Below are 8,707 nucleotides of genomic sequence, written 5' to 3'. Positions count from 1 at the left end.
CTACCACTTTGGAGTGCGGGTTCCGTCGAAATTGATCTTGAGAAAACTCGGAGATGGAAGCTCTTAGGTGAAAAATATCATATGAGAAGTTGCCAAAATAGAGAGGGAATACCGTCCTTGTTCAAGGAACAGAAATACATACAGCCTCTAGATTCCCAACAAGTACGGCCTATATAGCCACCTAAAACGTATGTCTACCATGCGACATTATAATTTTTTTTATTAGGTTTGAAAGTTTAAAGAAATCGTTCGCTCAGCAATGATCAATCGCCGATAGTAAAGCTAAATTTTATACTTATCACGCCATCACTGACAGATACATAGCGAGTACTAAAGACCAGAGCAAGGGAGCGACACGAAAAAGTGACTCCAAATATCAAACGCCCCCACCGAGGACCGACCATCAGAAGCTAACGAGATAAAACAGAAAGGAACCTCAGTTAACTGTAGTCACTACACGATCCATGATCTCTGCCACGACCTCCTTGGATTCCTTCATCAGCTCAATACTCTTCCGAAGTCGTTCCCGCTTCGCTGCAGTTGCTGGAGATTCTTCAAGCATCCTCTCCAAGCTGGTCACTCGTGGCCCCACCAGATCGCCTACAATTTCCTTCTCCATTTGTCTCTCCACCAAGCAATTTACGCTGTATATGATGTGCAGGGCCAGGGTGTCCACAAGCCGAAGCACCACGATCTTCCAATACGCTAGGATCCTCATTCTCATGTCGAACGCCTGCTCCGCCATGGCCGCGTACTGTCTCAGATGCCCAACTTCTACTACTCCAAGACCTTTCAATTCAATGCTGCTTGCTCCAAAGTAATTCTCGATGGTTACTATGAAGTCATCGCGACCGTCCATCAGCTCACTCCATTTTTTCATGTAGTCCGGACTGGAAGTGTAATCGGCTACCATTTCCATCTCGATGGTCTCTCTCATAAAATGGCAAGACTGGTTTCTCAAATTCCCTACGAGATTTTGTGCTGCCCTTCGAACCAAATGTTGAATCTGGGGATAATTCTCGGAGTGGTGCAGCAGCACCCTGATTACAACTTCCTCAATGTAGGCCCAAACCTTACGAACAAACTCACCGTGAGCGTGAGATATACCCCTCACCTTCCTCCTGAGGAGGGCGAGGAAAGCGTGTCGAGGTAGGAAATTGGGGAGTCCATTAATCCCCTTAGCCTCCTCCAGAACAGCAATCTCTTCCATCAGAAATCTTTCATCGGCGCTCGGGCAATCGGAGGGCAGCTCCTCTGAGAATTCGGTGAGCATCTCGGCCATCCGAGCAGTGGCATGCATGCTGGCATCATCTGGGAACTCATCAAACTCCCCTCTGATGAGCAGTCTCCTCAGGGACTCCTTCGACCTGCTCAGCATGTGGAGCAAAACCCTCATGGCATCCGCTATGCTGCGGAGATTCTCGGGCATTTCATCGAGCTCCGAGATGTGCTGGCTGAGCTTCTCGTTGATCTTCTTCACTATGTCGGGCAGGCTCTTTGCAATGCTGGCTGCCTGGATCTGCATCAGCCTCTGAGCCAGAACAGGGATCCCCACGATGGACTTGTCGATCCTCGAAAGATGTTAGAATAAATGGCTCATATTAAGTGGTATTCTTATTTGAGTGGTACACTGGTATTCTAACGGAGCGGAGCGAAGCGACGGGATATATTTATCTTTGGGATAATTATGTAATATTTTATTTTACCAGAGATGCTGATAGGGATTGGGACTCTAGGGTTAGGGTTTAGCTATAAATATCTTGTAACCCTTGTTATTTGGTGACAGAAGAAAAGTTACGGCCGTTTCGCTCCCGTGGACGTAGGCACATTGCCGAACCACGTAAATCCCTGTGTTCAATTTCTTCTTCCTCTTCCTCTCTCAATTCTGTGCATTGTTCTGTTCGCCGTTTGGATCCTGTATTTCCCGCAACAATTGGTATCAGAGCCTCAGGTGATATTTCCTGCGGCCGTGGGCAGTGTTCTTCCCGTGGGGAGATTAGAGGCGTCTTCTCCCAAGCCGAGAAAACGCAAAGAAATTTTCCTCCCGTGGGTGGTCTTTTCCGTGCCAGGTTGGTTTCACAAGAGGGGTTGCTTCTTGAAGGCAGCGAAGAAGAGGTCCTTTTTTTTTTTTTTTTTTTTTTTTTTTTGTGGTAAAAACGGCTACTCATATCATATAGATCGGACGTGAGTACAGCCCTCCAAATCACGGGAAAGCAAAAAATACAACTGTGAAGGGACGTCTGCATCAGACGTCCACAAAAAGACACCTGAGTGCCGAGCGACAAAGGAGGCGACCCAGTCTGCTGCCCGGTTCGCCTCCCTAAACACATGTGCTGCATGGAAGTCAACCATCATCTGAGCCACCCTACGGGACTCTCGGATGAGGGGATGGCCATCCCCAAACCGATCCACACCCCGAATCAAATCAATCACCACCGCTGAATCACCCTCGAGGTACACCCGCTCGGCCCCGGATATCTGCCTCGCATAGGAGCTCCTTTCGTAGGAGGCTTCACGTAGGGGAAGGGGCTCTGGTGTTTTCTCTTCCCAAGTGCTTCACGTGGAGGGAATTTTTTGTTTTGGGGTTTGTGTGTTCTCTTCCCAAAACGAGAAGAAGAACAGAGGAAGGAGCGTGAGGGAAGGAACGACGGCCGTGGGTGCTGTTTCTCTTCTCACAGAGATTTTTGGGCGTTGTCTTCGTCCAAACCAAAATCCCCATCACCGGCGGCTTCCAAGGCAAGAAGAGGAGAGGAGATCCCCCCGGCCGGCCGGACGCGAGAGAGAAGGAGAGGCCGCGCGTTCCGCCGCAACGCCTCCCGTGCTCCCCTGATTTTCTCACCGGCTTCCGCGTGGAAAAGAAAAAAAAAAAAAAAAAACTCCCTGTTGCAGTCCACGAGCGAGGAAGAAAAGCCCCCGTGCGCCCGTGTCTGCCAGCGTCCTCCCGTTGCACCACTGCCCGCGCCGCCGTGCACCCGCACCCGTGCCCGTGACTGCGCCGCCTCCGCCGCGCACGTTTACATCCGGAAGAGAAGGAGTCTTTCCCGTGCGCACGTTCTGACCTAGGAGAAGAGGGGCGTTTCTGGTATTTTTTATTTTCAACGGATCCTATTTTTCTCTATTTTATTTTGCAAAAAAATAAGATTGTAGGGATGTCTTCTGCAAAGTTCAATGTGATAAAGTTCGATGGAACTGGAAATTTCGGGCTATGGCAGAGGAGGGTGAAGGATCTGTTAGTATCACAGGGTATGGTGAAGGCCCTGTATGGAAAGAAACCAGATGACATGGGTAATGCAGAGTGGAAGGAATTGGAGGCTAAGGCTGTTTCAAATATACGACTTTGTCTGGCTGATGATGTGATGTATCATGTCATGGACGAGGAATCGCCGGCGGCAATTTGGTCAAAGTTGGAGAGTCGGTACATGTCCAAGTCGTTGACGAACAAGCTCTATCTTAAGCAGAAACTGTACGGTCTTAAGATGACAGAGGGTGCTGATTTAAGCCAACATATCAACGTGTTCAATCAGATTATCAGTGATCTGCAGCGAGTTGATGTGAAGTTCGAAGACGAAGACAAAGCGTTGATGTTATTGCATTCTTTACCCGCTTCTCCTACGTACGAAAATTTGGTTACAACTCTGACGTGGGGAAAGGAGACCCTAGAGTTAGAGGACGTCATTGGAGCCTTGTTAGGTTTTCATCAGAGGAAGAAAGCCAGTGCTGAGAGTTCTCAGGGAGAAGGTTTAGTGGTGAAGGGTAACCAGGAGCGTGGAAGAAGCAACACAAGGAATGGATCAAATCGCAGTAAATCCCGGTCTAAAACCAGAAAAAAGAAGAGCATAACGTGCTACAAGTGTGGAAAACAGGGTCACATAAAGCAAAATTGTCCTGAGAAAAAGAAGGGTAAAGATGATGACATATCTGAAGGGTCCAAGTCTGCAAATATAGTGAAAGAAGACATAGAGAGCAGTGACGGTGATATACTTTCAGTTTCATCCAGTTCAGATCATCTCGCGGATTCTTGGATTCTAGATTCAGCATGTTCCTATTACATGACGCCCAATAAAGATTGGTTTGATACCTACAGGTTAGTTAATTCTGGTTCTGTTTTGATGGGTAATAATGCATCTTGCAAAGTCATTGGAATAGGGAATATCAGAATTACTATGTTTGATGGTGTGGTTAGAACGTTGTGTGATGTTAGACATGTTCCAGATTTGAGAAAGAATCTAATTTCATTGGGTACCTTAGACTCTAACGGGTTTTGTTACAAGTCTCAAGGTGGAGTAATGAAGGTTAGTAGAGGTGCTATGACAGTGATGAAGGGGCAGAAAGTAGCAGGGAACATCTACAGGTTGATAGGGACTACTGTTGTAGGTGGAGTTGCTGCTGCAGAATCTGAGTCTGATAATACAGTCTTGTGGCATATGCGTTTGGGTCATATGAGTGAACGTGGTATGCTGGAACTGCATAAAAGAAATTTCCTGAAGGGTGTTAAAACTTGCAAACTGGATTTCTGCAAGTATTGTGTTCTTGGAAAACAGAACAAGGTTCAATTCAGGACTGCCACGCACAAGACAGAGGGTATTCTTGACTATATTCATACAGATGTTTGGGGACCAGTCAGAGTAGCATCACGGGGTGGACATACATATTTCGTAACTTTTATTGATGATTTCTCGAGAAAGGTCTGGGTGTACTTCATGCAGCACAAGTCAGAAACGTTTGCCAAGTTCAAGTTGTGGAAAGCTGAAGTAGAGAATCAGACAGGGAGAAAGATCAAATGCCTCAGGTCAGACAATGGGACTGAGTACACAGATTCAAAGTTCATTGAGTTTTGTGAGCAGCATGGGATTAAGAGACACTTCACAGTACGCAAGACACCTCAGCAGAACGGTGTGGCGGAAAGGACGAACAGGACTATAGCTGAAAGAGCATGGTGTCTCAGGTTAAATGCAGGGCTTGCAAAGAACTTCTGGGCAGAGGCAGTGAATATGGCATGCTTCTTGATTAACAGGTCACCTAGGGCAGCACTAGATGGTAAGGTTGCAGAGGAGGTATGGACAGGTAATGAGGTAGACTACTCAAGTTTGAGAGTATTTGGATGTCCTGCCTATGTGCATATTTCTAGTGAGGAGAGGTCAAAGCTAGACCCGAAGTCTAGACAGTGTATCTTTCTGGGGTATCAGAAAGGGGTGAAAGGGTACAAGCTTTGGGATTCGAAGGCAAACAAGGTGGTGATCAGCAGAGATGTGGTTTTTGATGAGAAAGCCATATTGAAAAGTACTCAAGAAGAAGAGAAGCAGATGCCAGAAAGTTGCAGCAGCAATAAGCAAGTGGTGCAGGTGGAGTTAGAGAGTTCTGTCAAGGAGAATAATGTTCAGGATACAGAGACTTCTACCTCAGCCGATCAAGAGCAACATAATATAACCACAGACAGACCCAAGCGTACTATCAAGCCACCAACTAGGTATGGTTTTGAAGATTTGGTTTCCTATACATTAATCACTAGCAGTGGAGATCCTACTACTTTTCAGGAGGCAGTACACAGCCAGGAGAAGAGTAAATGGATGGGTGCTATGATGGAGGAGATGGAATCTTTGAATAAAAATCAGACATGGAAGTTGGTGGAGCTTCCAAAGGGGAAGAGAGCGATAGGATGCAAGTGGGTGTTCAAGAAAAAGGAAGCAGTATCAGAAAAAGAAGGGGAAAAGTTCAAGGCACGTCTGGTAGCAAAGGGATACTCACAGAGAGCTGGGATTGATTATGATGAGATTTTCTCTCCAGTGGTCAGACACACTTCCATCAGGGTAGTGTTGGCATTGGTAGCACATTACAATATGGAGTTAGAGCAGATGGATGTAAAGACAGCTTTTCTTCATGGTGAGTTGGAGGAGCAGATTTACATGCAGCAGCCAGAAGGGTTTTCAGAACCTGGACAGGAGCACTTAGTCTGTAAATTGAGGAAGTCACTTTATGGGCTAAAGCAGTCTCCGAGGCAGTGGTACAAGCGTTTTGACTCCTACATGATTCGGATTGGCTACAGAAGATGTGAGTATGACTGTTGTGTTTATGTGAGGAGCCTTGATGATGGTTCTTTTATTTTTCTGTTACTGTATGTGGATGATATGCTGATTGCTGCGAAGAGTATAAATGAAGTCAACAAGTTGAAGATTTTGTTGAGTAGAGAGTTTGATATGAAAGATTTGGGCACGGCCAAGAAGATTCTTGGGATGGAGATTCGCAGGAACAGAGATTCCAGGAAATTATGGTTATCTCAGGATAGTTATATACAAAAGGTGTTGGAGAGGTTCAGCATGGGTAATGCGAAGCCAGTGAGCACACCTTTAGCGAATCATTTCAGATTGTCTACCTCACAGTGCCCAAAGACAGAAAAAGAAATTGAAGACATGTCAAAGGTTCCATATGCTAGTGCAGTGGGGTGTCTGATGTATGCTATGGTTTGTACTAGGCCGGATTTGGCGCATGCAGTTAGTGCAGTGAGCAAGTTTATGGCGAATCCAGGGAGACAGCATTGGGATGCAGTCAAGTGGATTTTCAGATACTTGAGGAGTACTACAGACCATGGTATCATGTTTGTCAGACAGCAAGATGATCCTTCAGTCGTGGGGTATGTTGATGCAGATTATGCAGGGGACTTGGATGACAGGAGGTCGACTACAGGCTATGTATTTACTCTTGCACGAGGGCCTATCAGTTGGAGGTCCATGGTACAGTCTCTAGTTGCACTATCTACGACTGAGTCAGAGTATATGGCAGTGGCTGAGGCTGCCAAGGAAGCATTGTGGTTAACGGGATTAGTCAAGGAGCTGGGTGTTCAGCAAGGTAGAGTTCAGTTGCATTGTGACAGTCAGAGTGCGATCTATTTGGCGAAGAATCAGGTGTATCATGCGAGAACCAAGCACATAGATGTGAGGTATCACAAGATCAGGGAGTTGGTTTCTTCCGGTGATATATTGCTTGAAAAAATTCACACTTCTGAAAATGCAGCAGACATGTTGACAAAACCCGTTACTGCAGACAAGTTCAAGCATTGCTTGGACTTGGTTAACATCTCTAGGTGCTAGAGAGGATGTGTTCCAACCTATCAGCGTCAGGTGGTGTCCCAGGTTATTTTTTTCTCCTAAGGGGTGAATATTCGCCAAGGTGGAGATTGTTAGAATAAGTGGCTCATATTAAGTGGTATTCTTATTTGAGTTGTACACTGGTATTCTAACGGAGCGGAGCGAAGCGACGGGATATATTTATCTTTGGGATAATTATGTAATATTTTATTTTACCAGGGATGCTGATAGGGATTGGGACTCTAGGATTAGGGTTTAGCTATAAATATCTTGTAACCCTTGTTATTTGGTGACAGAAGAAAAGTTACGGCCGTTTCGCTCCCGTGGACGTAGGCACATTGCCGAACCACGTAAATCCCTGTGTTCAATTTCTTCTTCCTCTTCCTCTCTCAATTCTGTGCATTGTTCTGTTCACCGTTTGGATCCTGTATTTCCCGCAACAAAAGAAGAGGGTGCCTCTTGAACAGGTTCCTCTCCTCGGCTCGGGCCTGCTCGTAGGACTCGTCACCGATGCGGTTGCGGACGCACACGTACCCGAGGCCTATGTTGACATCGTCGGCGGTCACCTTCTCGAGCAATCCCTAGGGGGCCTTGTCGACTTTGGTGACGACGGCCAGGGTCCGCTCGCCGGTCCGGTCGACGCTCTGCGACATCCGGATCGATTCGCAGGTCGGGAAGTCCACGGTGGCCGACAAAACATTCAGAATGATGCTTGCTTTGGGGGCGATGTACTCCATGATTATGTTCGATATCTGCTCGTAGATGTTGTCGGGCTGCCCATGGACGGGGACGCGGGTGATTCCGGGCAAGTCCACCATAGTGAGGTCGGGCACGCCTCTCTTCCTGACGACAAGAGTGAGCGGCGTGTTGGATATGCCTTTGCCATTGCCGGCAATATCGTCGGTGGCTGAATTGATGGCGTCGGCGATGCCGTCTTCCGAGATGGGGATGGCCTTGTCTTTGTACTCGAGCTGCAGCTGAGGCCGGGAAAGGGAAGGATCGTGTTGGAGGCGCATGATGAGAGGGACCCGGGTGCAGATGCCCTGGCCACGAGGGAGGCTGATGCCGGCGAGAGACTCGAGGACGCTGGATTTGCCGCTGGATTGGTCGCCGACGACGACGATGGTCGGGAGCTCTATGCCCTCCTGCATCACCTTGAGCTGGCGAAGGCGGTCGACGGCGTCGAGGATGGGACGGATGTGGTCGTTGAAGGAAGAGGCGAGGGCAGTCGAGTTCATGTCTTCAACTTTGACCACATCTCCTGCTATTTTGGTACAGCTGGCCATCTCTTGTTACGGAGGGAACGCAGGACGAGAGGGAGAGTAGTCAAGACTGTGAAGGGAATAGTCAGGAGCCTGATCTCTCCGTTGCAGACTTGTAGCCGGTTGGACGGGGAATGGTTGCATACCTATATATTGGGGACTAATATTTTGCACGAGGGTCGCACGTGCCCTGGTTATAGTGAAAGTGTGATGATTCTATTCCACCATTTTGTCTGAAATAAATTATATTAATAATAACTCTTTAATTAGTTTTTTCATTCATTTTTTTTAGACTTATAATTTATTTTTTTTTGGCTTTGGTTTGGAATCAAATATTTCTCGTGGCGTACAATATTCCTTAAT

At 47.1% G+C, this 8,707-nt stretch overlaps 1 pseudogene; it reads right to left on the bottom strand.

Annotated features, from left to right (window-relative positions):
* Positions 1 to 343: 343 nt before the first annotated feature.
* Positions 344 to 8,320, bottom strand: LOC120111586 (annotated as a pseudogene).
* Between the last annotated feature and the right edge of the window lie 387 nt (positions 8,321 to 8,707).

Source organism: Phoenix dactylifera, chromosome 8, assembly GCF_009389715.1.
Source record: "Phoenix dactylifera cultivar Barhee BC4 chromosome 8, palm_55x_up_171113_PBpolish2nd_filt_p, whole genome shotgun sequence".
NCBI classification, from domain to species: Eukaryota; Viridiplantae; Streptophyta; class Magnoliopsida; order Arecales; family Arecaceae; genus Phoenix; species Phoenix dactylifera.
The sequence above is the reverse complement of the archived record's forward strand: the minus strand, read 5'-3'. Positions and strand labels throughout refer to the sequence as shown.